Source organism: Nicotiana sylvestris, chromosome 7 (assembly GCF_000393655.2).
Source record: "Nicotiana sylvestris chromosome 7, ASM39365v2, whole genome shotgun sequence".
Taxonomy (NCBI): Eukaryota; Viridiplantae; Streptophyta; class Magnoliopsida; order Solanales; family Solanaceae; genus Nicotiana; species Nicotiana sylvestris.
The window spans coordinates 51,509,081-51,523,538 of record NC_091063.1 but is presented as its reverse complement, the minus strand read 5'-3'; positions in this window follow the sequence as shown (position 1 = coordinate 51,523,538).

Below are 14,458 nucleotides of genomic sequence, written 5' to 3'. Positions count from 1 at the left end.
TTGAACACAGTAACAGATGAAACATGCGAATAAAGAGGAATAACTGCAAAATAGATAATACATGCTCACAAATCAGTATGGATTCTATCACACCTCCTTTTTCCGCGCCCGAGGGGCGCATGGGGAGTTTTTTCCAATTAAAGGACAATCGAAACGGGATTGATTTAATTATTTCAGAGTCGCCACTTGGGAGATTTAGGGTGTCCCAAGTCACCAATTTTAATCCCGAATCGAGGAAAAGAATGACTCCATATTACAGTCTGCGTACCAGAAATCCGGATAAGGAATTCTGTTAACCCGGGAGAAGGTGTTAGGCATTCCCGAGTTCCGTGGTTCTAGCACGGTCGCTCAACTGTTATATTCGGCTTGATTATCTGATTTTATACAAGTGTGAACTTATGTGCAAAATTTAACTTTTAACCGCTTTTATCATTTACTGTTATTTTATCAAGAATTGCAACGTCGTGAAAACATATCTCGAACCACGTTACATCAATGCACCCATGGTTGTTGACATATTTCGACTCGGTTGAGATTTGAATTTGGGTCACATAAATGTGCACCCGAATTAAGAAAAATAAATTATTTAAGACGCGCCTAAAACAACTAACGTATGGTTGTTTTGGGGAAGGCCGTAAAATTTGCTAAACGGCATGTCCCGAATTCTAAGTGTTGTAATGTATATACAGTTAGAGGGCCCCGCCGCTGAGTCTATTTTATTTGACGAGGCTCGTCTCGTTCTACTTTTAAAAGGAATTCGCGACGTCATGGATATGCCTCTCGGATCACGTCACAATCAATGTACCCGTGATTAGAAATACATTTCGAATCCGTCGAGATTTGGATTTGGGTCACATAAATGTGCACCCGAGTTTAAGAAGGTAAGGTTTATTAAAGCGTATCCTAAAAAGACTAACGTGTTGTTATTTTAGGAGGGTTGTGAGATTTGCTAAGCAACCCGTCCTGGAAACTAAATGCTTCAATAATATACATTTAACGAGGGCCCCGCACCTGCGCGTTTTGTTTATTTTCATCGAGGCTCGTCTCGTCCTTATTTTAAAAGGATATCCTATAGCAACTACGTTTCTTGTGGTGTTTGTCTCTACTAATTGAAAACAGTAAATAGCCTTAATCGATTACATGCTTGCGAGCTTACTTATAACAGGATTTAAAATGCTTTTACAGAATAATAAAACGTGACTGCGCTTATGGACAACTAGTCGAAAATTATGGGCCCAAACCTAGCTCATGCGAGATGGCCAGACTTGGGCCCCTGTTTTTCGATATGGGCCTAACTGATTTGTTTCGATTTGGGCTCGGCCTTCATGAGGTTGAGGCCTAGAACTGATTCTTTGTTCTGTGAAATGAGTTTATCAATTTATATGGGACAATCTGGCAAAAGGAGAAAGAACTTTAACTAAAGTGGATAGTTTTCCTATTTGGCCTACATTAGAGAATATACTACACCCTCAGACTAAGTCTAAAAATACAACTTATTACACTGGGAATGTTTTTCACCTAACAGCATACATACATGACTAGCATTCATTAACCTACATTGATATACTGAGTATGTAGGTTACTTCTATTATCCAAACGAAAATGTAACTGTTTCATGACATTTAATGTAACAGTTCATGTATACATAAAAGCAATCTGCAGGTCCTTTCTTTTGCATTCATGCTCAAACTTGCAGTTACATTGGTGGTATTAATTGTGTACCTGGTATAGAGGACAAAGAAGAAAGGAGTGATCAGCTGGGCAGTATGCAGTAAACACAGCAACAGCAGATACACAGCAACAGCACAGCAACAAACCAACACTCGAATGTTTTCCACAGCCCTCAGACAACCAACAATATTTCCCAGAAAAAGAGTACCAGCAAATAGTCGAGTACCAAACCAGTGAACCCAGAAAAGAATGATGAAAAAACAGCAACAAACAGAGTATTCAATGCAGCAACACTATCAATTCAACAACCAGAAGTAGTTCAGTCAATGCAAACACAGAACTTGGCCAAGACAGCTTGACCAAAATGCACTCTTATACAACTTTCAGACAGTGTTTGGTTGCAATGTCTTACTGGAACTCTCTTATGTTTTCAATCTTTTCTTTTAATTCACAAACATTTCTTAAGACTTAAAGATTCCAGCCTCAAGACTCAAAATTCTTCCCTTTCCTCAAGACTAAAAGTTCAGCCCCTTTTAAGTTCTCAAATGGCCTCTTTATAGGCCAAATGCACCAGTGCAGCTGAGCTGCCCTCGTGCTGCAACTTGCAGCCTGCCCATACTCTTTAAAGCCCATCCTTGAGCATCTCTTGATGCCAGCCATTGGTTCCCCACGCCTGATTTTGTTTAATCAAGAGTGATGGGCTCATTTTATTATTCATTTTAAGCCCCATACCCTTGTGTCTTGTTCCCCATTAGTATTAGTTTAATCTTAATTAGTACCCTACTTGTCAGATTCATTTAAACTAATCTTTCTGTCCTTTTTAACACCCCAGAATACCCCTGCTTAACCTTGATTATTACTGCCCTGCCTATTGCAGCATCAGGGCACTTTGGGCTTTGAACATTCGATTTCAGAACTGCCCCAGCCTGGCCTTTTAATTGTTTACAATGTAGTTACAAACTAACATTCATGGGTAATGCCCAACATTCAAATCACAATACAGGCTCATTAGTCATGCGACATTATTAGCTCATTCGATTCATTAGTTATAGAAAACTAATCGACGACATTTATCGAGTCGACTATACTAATTATAGCAGGTAATAATCAGTCGCTCGTATAAACAATACGTTCAGGGACCTAAAGGGTATCAGACAACTTTTGTTAAATTACTGGGCCTATATGAATTAATTCATTTGACGACTAATCTAACTGACGATCATGTTTATCACAGAGTGTATTCAGAACACAAACAGAAGACAATCGACCAAATAAAAGGCCTTTAACAGAGATGGAAGAAATCCGAATGAAAAATAACAACATAACAAACAAACACAACGGAACATGCTGACAACTTAATTAGAACTAAAACAAAAGAAAGGAAAACTTACCAAAAAGGTTTGAAATCAAAAATGACCCAAATTCTGATTCAACTTCGAACCCTTGAGGCCGAACAAACTTTAATCAGGGTGTTCTCACATGAGAACACCTTGATTAAGGTCTATTAGACCTCAAACCCTTGTCAAGACCGGCCGGATTCCCCAGGTGCATGTGTTCTAAGGTCTGGATTTCCAGATCTGATTTTTAGGGAGTTGTGGGTAGATTCGGACCAAACCAAGCTTGGTTTGGTCACGAGGAAGGTCAGGGGAGTGTCTGATACAAAGATGGTGAGGTTTGGTGTAGATCGAGTTTTGTCTCGAATCTTCAAATCCAGATTCGAGACGATAGGAGATGATTCGAGGTTCGTGGTTAGTGGATTCGTGTTCAGGGGAGTGAGGGGGTCTTAGGGTGTTCGGGAGGTGGCCACCGGCGTTCATGCCGCCGGGTTTTGGTGGAAGGGAAACTAGGGCGGCTTGCTAGGGTTTGGGGGTTTCAGGTTGGGGAAGGAGACGAGTGAGGGGTGGGGTTCGGATAGGGGGTGCGGGGTAAAGGGCTGAGTTTATATATGGGTTGAGGGTTTAGATCCTGGCCATTGGATCAATTGAGATCAAGGGCCAGGATCTACTCATTGAGGAGAGACGACGTCGTTCGGGAGATGATAGTGGGTTAAGACCGGGTAGGGGATTGGATCGGGTCATGTTGACGGGTTTAGAGGAGGGCCTGGATCCGTTGGATCAATGGGGTTGGACGGCTTAGATCATCTTGCCTGAAACGACGTCGTTGAGGCGAGTTGAACAGCCTGATCTGGACCGTTCGTTTGAATCAGATCAACGGCTTTGGTAGGGATGCCGATACGGCGTCGTTTGAGTCCGTGTTTGGGCAGGCCTGTTTTGGACTGGATCTGAGTGCTGGTTGGGCCAGTTATTTTGTTTAATTTTTGGCCCAAACCGATTTCCTTCACTTTTGTTTTCTAATTTCATTTTTTTAAAACAAAAAATAAAATAAAAATAATAAATAACGAAATTAAAACTAAACAACAATGCAACATTTTAACACAATTACCACAAAAATTATTTAAGTAAGTTAAAAACCTAGAACAAATGATGCACACATATATATCTATTTTTTGAATTTTCTTTTACTGACCGAATTATGGTTTAATCATCCTGACATACATATTTTGTTTGTTAATGATTAAATGCAAAAATGGACAGATCCACAAATGACTAACAACACATGTCACGAAAACTCAAACATTTGTACAGCGAAACCATTTGTTACTATTTTTATTTTCTTTTGGAGCGATTGCTCGTAAAGCAAAAATCACGTGCTTACAGCTGCCCCTCTTTGCACGAAGACACGAAGGGTTTTCGCGCAAAGATAAGCGAGCGATTTTTGCCCGTCCGAATACTCCGTGTGAAGCATTTTTTGAAAAAGATTTGACCGAACCTTTGCTTCAGAGGTTTCCTACATATCCTGGGCTGAAACAGGAATCAGGTCAATGTAGTTCGGGAAATTTTGGTAGCTGGGACTACCGTGTGACTGTATTGCTTGCTGCTGTTGTGCGCTGTCGCATGCTGCTGTAGGATGCTACTGCTCAACCGATCTCCCTGTTACATTGCTCTAAAAGGAAAAACAAGAAGTTAAGCTAGAGTATGAGATCTCATCCATCTCCAACTTGTTCTTGTTGTCTTGCTTTCTTGTCGGCTAACGCTTTCTTCTGACACCGAACTGTAGTACGGAATCATCCCCAAAGATCTCGGTCAGAGCAGGCATATGCCAAACGTGAATACCTCCTGAAGCCACGGGTAGAACACCTGGTAAAGAGACCCAATCTTGAGTGAAATAAATACCGCGACTTCGATCTTGTTCAACAAAATCATCACGCAGTAAATCAACAAAGCCCAAAGTTATGTCTCTTTCACCTTCAAGTTTACCTACTACGGTACCAGAGTGAATATGATCTCCACCAGACATACGTAACGCTTTTGCTAATACCCGGAAGTGGATACCATGATTCTTCTGTCTATCAATAACCGCATGCATTGCACGGTGGATGTGAAGAAGTAGACCATTATCTCGGCAATAATGAGCCAAGCTAGTATTTGCGGTGAATCCCCCCGTTAAGTAGTCATGCATTACGATCGGAACGCCCAATTCTCTAGCGATAGCGCGTCAAAAAAGATCTTTCGATCAGAAAAAGGGAAAGAAAGACCGGCCACATAAAGACAAAACAGACAAGAAAAGTGCCAGACTCCGTATGGAAAGACAGAAGCTGACTATTTGTAAAGTCAAGATCAGCGGGAACATCCGCCTGAGCGAGCTCAAAATGGGCATTTCCGGCCAGTTTTGAGTTTAGGAGTCGGAGTTTTCTAAGACGCGTTCTTTCTTCCTTTTGAATGTGCGCTTGCTTTGGCAGACTTCTGCTTCTTGGCGCTGGGGATTTTATTGTTTTTCCTGCTTGGGGCTCTCTGTTGTAACCTTCCGTCTTCAGGTGGGGCTACTGATTCCAAACTCTAGAGCTAAAAGTATTCCCGCATTATACTGGTGGGCGACCTAGAACTTAAAAGTATTCCCGCATTATACTGGTGGGCGACCTAGAACTTAAAAAGTATTCTCGCATTATACTGGTGGGCGACCTAGAACTTAAAAGTATTCCCGCATTATACTGGTGGGCGACCTAGAACTTAAATGTATTCCCGCATTATACTGGTGGGCGACCTAGAACTTAAATGTATTCCCGCATTATACTGGTGGGCGACCTAGAACTTAAATGTATTCCCGCATTATACTGGTGGGCGACCTAGAACTTAAATGTATTCCCGCATTATACTGGTGGGCGACCTAGAACTTAAATGTATTCCTGCATTATACTGGTGGGCGACCTAGAACTTAAAAGTATTCCCGCATTATACTGGTGGGCGACCTAGAACTTAAATGTATTCCCGCATTATACTGGTGGGCGACCTAGAACTTAAAAGTATTCCCGCATTATACTGGTGGGCGACCTAGAACTTAAAAGTATTCCCGCATTATACTGGTGGGCGACCTAGAACTTAAAAGTATTCCCGCATTATACTGGTGGGCGACCTAGAACTTAAAAGTATTCCCGCATTATACTGGTGGGCGACCTAGAACTTAAAAGTATTCCCGCATTATACTGGTGGGCGACCTAGAACTTAAAAGTATTCCCGCATTATACTGGTGGGCGACCTAGAACTTAAGAGTATTCCCGTATTATACTGGTGGGCGACCTAGAACTTAAATGTATTCCCGCATTATACTGGTGGGCGACCTAGAACTTAAAAGTATTCCCGCATTATACTGGTGGGCGACCTAGAACTTAAAAGTATTCCCGCATTATACTGGTGGGCGACCTAGAACTTAAAAGTATTCCCGCATTATACTGGTGGGCGACCTAGAACTTAAAAGTATTCCCGCATTATACTGGTGGGCGACCTAGAACTTAAAAGTATTCCCGCATTATACTGGTGGGCGACCTAGAACTTAAAAGTATTCCCGCATTATACTGGTGGGCGACCTAGAACTTAAATGTATTCCCGCATTATACTGGTGGGCGACCTAGAACTTAAAAGTATTCCCGCATTATACTGGTGGGCGACCTAGAACTTAAATGTATTCCCGCATTATACTGGTGGGCGACCTAGAACTTAAAAGTATTCCCGCATTATACTGGTGGGCGACCTAGAACTTAAAAGTATTCCCGCATTATACTGGTGGGCGACCTAGAACTTAAATGTATTCCCGCATTATACTGGTGGGCGACCTAGAACTTAAATGTATTCCCGCATTATACTGGTGGGCGACCTAGAACTTAAATGTATTGAAATTGCTTCCCCGTTTTTTCGAGAAAATTTTCGACAATCGGCAGAAAATTTTCTGCCCCGGTTTTTGGTGACTTCCATGGCGTTGCATCTTGCTGCCATCATCAATTCTTTGCTCTCCTGCAACAGACAAAAGGATTTAGTCAGTTTTAATCGTGGTGGTAGAGGGTGCCTTTCTGGCGAGCCATTTTTCTCTCTTCCCCCTTTCTTGCTCTTTGTCCCCATAATTGGTTGGCGGGCAAAGTTGCCTGTTGGGGGTCTCTAGCCTGCTGGGGATTGGTTTTCAATTTATCCCCTTTTCTGCTTTCTCTTTAAACACATGATGTGGGAGTCTGCTTCTAACTCCCGAAACCACTCCCTTTTGGAGCTTACTTCTTCCAAAATTTCCGGGCACAATCCCTGCATTGCCTGGGACCGGCCTTTAAGACTGTTTGTATTATCCTGCATTGGATGAATTCCCCTTTGGTTTCTGGTAGTATGCTTTGAAAAATCCTTTCAAGACACATTTTAGGGAAAGAAATAAAAGATACGGAAAGGAGAAAATCTTTTTGAACCAATATTTTTTGTGGGAGGAGACAATCAAAAGAACTTATCTGGAGGACATGACTGGTCCCCGTGATCATGACGTGCACCATAGATTCCCGACCCAGTCTATTTGTATCAATCGATTTGCCGGATGGTCTGACTTGCTGGGGATGATAAATGACTTGTCCATGCTGTTGCAAATGTGGTAGCTTTTGTTGATTCGTCTTGTCGCCTCATAGTGCCCTTCGAGGGGTTTTCACTAATGAGACTCTCTCTTTTCTCTCATCTCCCGGCGCCTTATGGTGCCTGTGAAGGTTTTCACCAATAAGACTCTCTCATTTCATATCCCTCATCTTACATCGCCTCTCGGTGCCTGTGAAGGTTTTCACCGATAAGACTCTCTCATTTTATTTCTTTCGAGGATCCGGGGTGTTGTAGATACGACCCTCTCTTCCGGGGATTCTTTTGACTATCAACTCATTCCCAGTCTTACGATCCTCTTCTTTGCTGGGGATCAGTGTATTATTCTCGGCCTTATTTGCCGGATTTGGCATCTCTCGAACATTGATCGGGAGGTCTTTTGGATGTTGATGTTGGTTTTGGTGTGGGATTGAAGAAAGGCTACAAAAATGAAAACAATTTGAAGGGTGATGTGCTACAACTTTTGGAATCAAACCTTTGTTGGAACTTAAAACATAACCTCTGCCCCAGTTTTCTTGCTTGGGGAATTTATTTTTTATGCTTATGTTGAGCTATGTGCGTTACGCACATTGTGCCTATTATGCACACTATGTACATTATGCATCCTATATTTGCTATGATGCATACTATGACCGAGCCGTGAGGCGCCTACGTATCCTCTTTGAGGAATCAGGTCAAACGTAGTTCCCACGGTTTTGTCATTTGTGATTTTATCTTCTTCCTTTTTCTTTTCCTTCTTTTCATTTTTTTTTCATGTCTTTTTCTTTTCTTTTCTTTTTCTTTTCTTTTCTCTTTTTTTTTCATATCTTTCCCATTAGTGATTCCAAAAGAGGGGTATTGAAAGAATTGCTTAAGGCTCAAAGGGGGAAGCGAGGGTTAAAAGTGTTTGGATAGAAGAAAGAATTGCCTCCGTCATCTCATTATTCAACAAATGCCAAATACAAACAAATAAACCAAAAATTGCCATAATTAAAGAAGTTACGCATAATATCTCTTGACTGCATCTGAATTGATAGCCATGTCGACACATCTACCTTCGACATCTGTCAAACACAAAGCACCGTTGGACAATATTCTGGTCACGATATAAGGCCCTTGCCAATTTGGGGCGAATTTGCCTTTTGCCTCGACCTGATGTGGGAGGATCTTCTTTAATACCTGCTGCCCTACTTCAAATTTCCTAGGGCGCACCTTCTTATTATACGCTCTTGCCATTCTCTTCTGGTACAGCTGACCATGGCACACTGCTGCCAATCTTTTCTCATCTATCAGGCTCAACTGTTCCAATCGAGCTTTGACCCATTCATCATCATTAATCCCGGCTTCAGCGACAATTCGGAGGGACGGAATTTCGACTTCCGCTGGTATTACGGCCTCAGTTCCGTACACCAACAAATAAGGAGTTGTGCCTATGGAAGTTCGGACGGTGGTGCGGTAACCCAACAAAGCAAAGGGTAATCTCTCGTGCCATTGTCTGGACCCTTCCACCATCTTTCGCAGTATCTTCTTGATATTCTTATTGGCTGCTTCGACTGCTCCATTCGCCTTGGGACGATATGGGGTGGAATTGCGGTGTGTAATCTTGAATTGTTGGCATACCTCTCTCATCAAGCTGCTATTAAGATTCGCACCGTTATCCGTGATGATCACTTTTGGGATCCCAAATCTGCAGATGATATGGGAGTGAACAAAGTCCACCACTGCCTTCTTGGTTACTGATTTGAAGGTTTTAGCCTCAACCCATTTGGTGAAGTAATCAATGGTCACTAGAATGAACCTATGACCGTTGGATGCTGCCGGCTCGATGGGCCCAATAACATCCATGCCCCATGCCACAAACGGCCAGGGTGCTGACATCGTATGTAACTCTGTTGGCGGAGAATGAATCAAATCTCCATGTATCTGGCACTGATGGCATTTCCTCACGAAAGTGATACAGTCGTGTTCCATGGTGAGCCAATAACACCCTGTTCGAAGGATCTTTCTTGCCAATACATATCCGCTCATGTGTGGCCCACAAACTCCAGCATGTACCTCTGCCATAACCGTCGTTGCTTGACTGGCATCTATGCATCTCAACAATCCCAAATCCGGGGTTCTTTTGTACAATACTCCTCCACTGAGGAAGAAACCATTCGACAAACGCCGAAGGGCTCTTTTTTGGTCTCCAGAGGCATGTTCTGGATATATCCCCATCCTGAGGTATTCCTTGATATCATGAAACCAGGGTTCGCCATCTGCTTCTTCTTCTATGGCATTGCAGTAGGCGTGCTGATCACGGACCTGGATGTGTAGAGGATCAACATACATTTTGTCAGGGTGGTGCAGCATTGATGCTAAGGTGGCTAAGGCATCCGCAACCTCATTGTGAACTCTCGGGATGTGTTTGAACTTCACCGATCGAAATTGCTTGCTCAGATCATGCAAGCATTGTCGGTATGGTATGAGCTTTAGATCTCGTGTTTCCCATTCACCCTGAATTTGATGTACCAAGAGGTCCGAGTCTCCCAAGACCAAGACGTCTTGGACATCCATGTCAGCAGCCAAGCGCAGACCCAGAATGCAAGCCTCATACTCGGCCATATTGTTGGTGCAATAAAAGCGTAGTTGAGCCGTAACAGGATAATGCCGTCCTGTTTCAGAAATGAGTACTGCTCCTATTCCAACCCCTTTCGCGTTTGCAGCTCCATCGAAGAAAAGCTTCCAACCCGGTTCCTCAGGCAATTCCAACTCATTTGTATGCATTACCTCTTCGTCAGGAAAATACGTTCTTAAGGGCTCGTATTTTTCATCAACGGGATTCTCTGCCAAATGGTCTGCCAGCGCCTGGGCTTTCATGGCCGTCCTCGTCACATAGATGATATCAAACTCTGTGAGCAGAATTTGCCATTTTGCCAACCTTCCCGTGGGCATAGGTTTCTGAAAGATATACTTCAATGGGTCCAAGCGGGATATGAGATAAGTAGTATATGAAGACAGGTAGTGCTTCAACTTCTGAGCTACCCAAGTTAGGGCGCAGCACGTTTTCTCGAGTTGAGTGTACTTGACCTCATGCACTGTGAATTTCTTGCTAAGATAGTAGATGGCTTGCTCCTTCCTCCCTGTGTCGTCATGTTGCCCCAGTACACAACCAAATGAATTTTCCAAGACCGTCAGGTAAAGGATTAGGGGTTTCCCGGGCTTAGGTGGGACCAATACGAGTGGATTAGACAGATACCCTTTGATTTGGTCGAAAGCTTCCTGACACTCTGCTGTCCAACCTACCGCAGCATCCTTTCTCAGCAACCGAAATATGGGCTCGCAAGTTGCTGTGAGTTGAGCGATGAACCTGCTGATGTAATTGAGTCTGCCCAGCAAACTCATTACCTCTGTTTTGTTCCTTGGCGGTGGCAAATCTCGGATGGATTCAATTTTGGATGGGTCTAACTCAATCCCCCGTCGACTGACGATGAATCCTAGCAACTTTCCTGATGGAACCCCGAATGCGCATTTGGCCGGGTTAAGCTTGATATCATACCTCCGGAGTCTTTGGAAAAATCTCCTTAGGTCTGCTACATGGTCCTCCTGACGCCAAGATTTGATGATCACATCATCGACGTACACCTCAATTTCCTTGTGTATCATGTCATGAAACACCGCAGTCATTGCTCGCATGTACGTTGCCCCGGCTTTCTTTAACCCGAACGGCATTACCCGATAGCAGTAGGTGCCCCATGGCGTAATAAACGCTGTCTTCTCAGCATCCTCCTCGTCCATTAGGATCTGATGATAACCCGCATAACAATCCACAAAGGATCCGATCTCGCGCCCAGCGCAATTGTCGATCAGGATATGAATGTTGGGCAGCGGAAAATTGTCCTTGGGACTTGCTTTGTTGAGGTTGCGGTAATCAACGCACACCCTGATTTTTCCATCCTTCTTTGGGACTGGCACCACATTGGCCAACCACTCGGGATACCGAGTGACCCGAATGACCTTCGATTGTAATTGCTTAATCACTTCTTCTTTGATCTTTACACTCATTTCTGTTTTAAATTTCCTTAGTTTTTGCTTGACCGGAGGGTATGCCGGGTCAGTGGGCAATTTGTGAACCACTAAATTGGTGCTTAATCCAGGCATATCATCATAGGACCAGGCAAAAACATCTTTGAATTCCCTGAGAGTTTTGATCAATTCTGTTCTGACATTCGGCTCAATGTGGATGCTAATTTTGGTCTCTTGGACGTTATCAGCGTCTCCTAGATTCACAGCCTCGGTGTCATTTAAGTTAGGCTTGGGTTTCTCTTCAAATTGGCACAGTTCTCTGTTTATTTCTTCGAAGGCTTCACCTTCGTCACATTCAGATTCATCGTCACAAACGACCTTTTGCATCATTGAGTCGGTTTCAGATTGATTTATTAGACTAGGTCGAAGATCCGCTGTGCATGCCATGTCATTAGAACCAGTAAAAAGAGAACTGTTCAGAAAGAAAAAGAACAAGACAAAAATTAAAATGAGACAAAAGAAAAGAACTTTATTAAATTTGCGGGATAAAAAGGGTTCACACTTTTACAAAACGAAAGTAAAATTTGGATTACACCCTTGAATAATCCGATCAAACAAACAAACAAACAAAACATTAATCAAAGCCTACTACCAAGACTCCCCTCGGACAGGAAGAGGAGTAACCGTCCAATTGTTGGTCTTGGCCTCAGGCCCCACAAATTGTATCTCTGCTCTGCTGGAACCTTCTCCAGCTTCCACCATACTGACATCCGCGAACAGCCTCTCAAAACTCTGATTCAGGTCTTCATTTATACCGATCAAAGGTCCTCGAATCTTTGGGATCGCTGACCCCTTGGCACTTGCTTTAACAAAAGACCTTGAGAGGCGTGGCACTGGTTTAGGCAGAAACCAGACCCTCTTCTTCATTTTTCGTGCTTGCTTCCTGTCTGCTGCGGTTGGTTTGAACCCCAACCCGAAAGTTTCCAGATTCTTAGGAAGGGAGACAGGTTGGACTATCCCTTGAAGTTCAACTCCCAGGCCTTTTCCCGGCACAAACCCATTACCCAGCATTTCTGATACCATCATGACTGTTGCGGCAGCTACCCTAGGGTGCGGGATGATTTCTCCTTCAGAAATTTTGTTGGCCGACCCTGTATCGAGAATCTGGTAGACCCAGGGACCCTTGTCATCAGTGGTCTCTATGAAAGGCACAATGGTTCCGCCCATGGTGCATGTTGTATCCTCGCCGTGCAACACGACCTCTTGTCTTTCCCACTCGAACTTCACTGTCTGATGTAGGGTGGAAGGCACCGCTTTAGCTGCATGAATCCAGGGTCGTCCTAACAGCAAGTTGTAAGATACCGTGGCGTCCAACACCTGGAATTCCATGGTAAACAGGACCGGACCAATGGTCAATTCAAGTACAACATCCCCCACAGTGGCTGTTCCGTTTCCGTCAAACCCCCGGACACAGATGCTATTCTCCCGGATTCTTCCACGGTCAATCTTTAACTGGTCCAGGGTGGATAATGGACAAATATTGGCGCTTGAGCCGTTATCCACCAATACTCGAGTTACCACCGAGTCTTCACATTTGACAGCTAGGTATAGAGCTTTGTTATGCTCCGTACCTTCCACCGGCAGGTCATCATCTGAGAATGTTACCCTGTTCACCTCGAAAATCTTGCTGGCAATGGTTTCCAGGTGGTTTACAGAAATCTCACTGGGTACATGGGCCTCGTTCAATATCTTTAACAGGGCCCGACGATGTTCCTCGGAATGGAGGAGTAATGACAATAGTGAGATCTGGGCAGGTGTTTTTCTCAGCTGCTCAACCACAGAATAGTCTTGTACTTTCATCTTCCTCAGGAATTCTTCAGCCTCTTCTTCAGACACTGGCTTCTTGGTTGCCACTGGGTTGGTTTTTCTTAGCTCCACCGGAGCAAAACATCGACCTGATCGAGTCAGCCCTTGCGCTTCACAACTGACTTCTTCCACCTGTTTTCCTTGATACGTCACCACTGCCTTTTCATATTTCCAAGGCACAGCCTTGCTGTCAATCATCGGTAGTTGGACCACAGGCTTTATGGTCACCCGTTCTCTACATACCCCTTTCAACACGGCTGCCGGTGTGGGCAGGATCCCTGGTATTACCAACTTGCTTGGCTCGGGTTTGCTTGCTATGACGGACGGGCTCTTCCCCAATATCACTACCGGCTTGACGCCTTCACCCTGCGACTGTACACTCGTTCCTCCACTGGTTAAGACTTCTTTCGGGGCGGCTTGGATCATCATCACTGTTTGTGAGGGTTTTCTTAATTCTCCTCCCTCACACACCAACTCAATCATGTGAGTTTCGTGGTGCGCTGGCAGTGGGTTTTGGTTGATGTTAGGGGCCTCCGGTGTCTGGACCTCGATCTTATTGGTGTCAATAAGATCCTGTATGGCATGCCTTAACTTCCAACACTTCTCGGTATCGTGCCCGAGCATCCCTGAACAGTATTCACAACTGATTGAACGATCCAAATTCTGAGGTGGGGGATTTGGTTCCCGAGTCTGGACAGGACTAACCAAACCCAATTGCCGCAGCTTGTGGAACAAAGCGGTGTAGGTTTCTCCCAGCTCCGTGAAGGTTCTTTGCTTCCGCAACCTGTCATTCCTAGCATCTGGATTTCCCCGGAAGCCTGCCCCTGAAGGGTTTCTATATGCCCTTGGTGGAGGGTAGGTGTTTTGTGGCGGTGCATATATGTTCTGGGGAGCCGGTGCGCGCCATTGTGGGCGAACCGGAGGCTGAGTGTATACCTAGGCTTGGTGTACGGAACAATGTGGTTCTCGAGGTGGATAGAAATTTT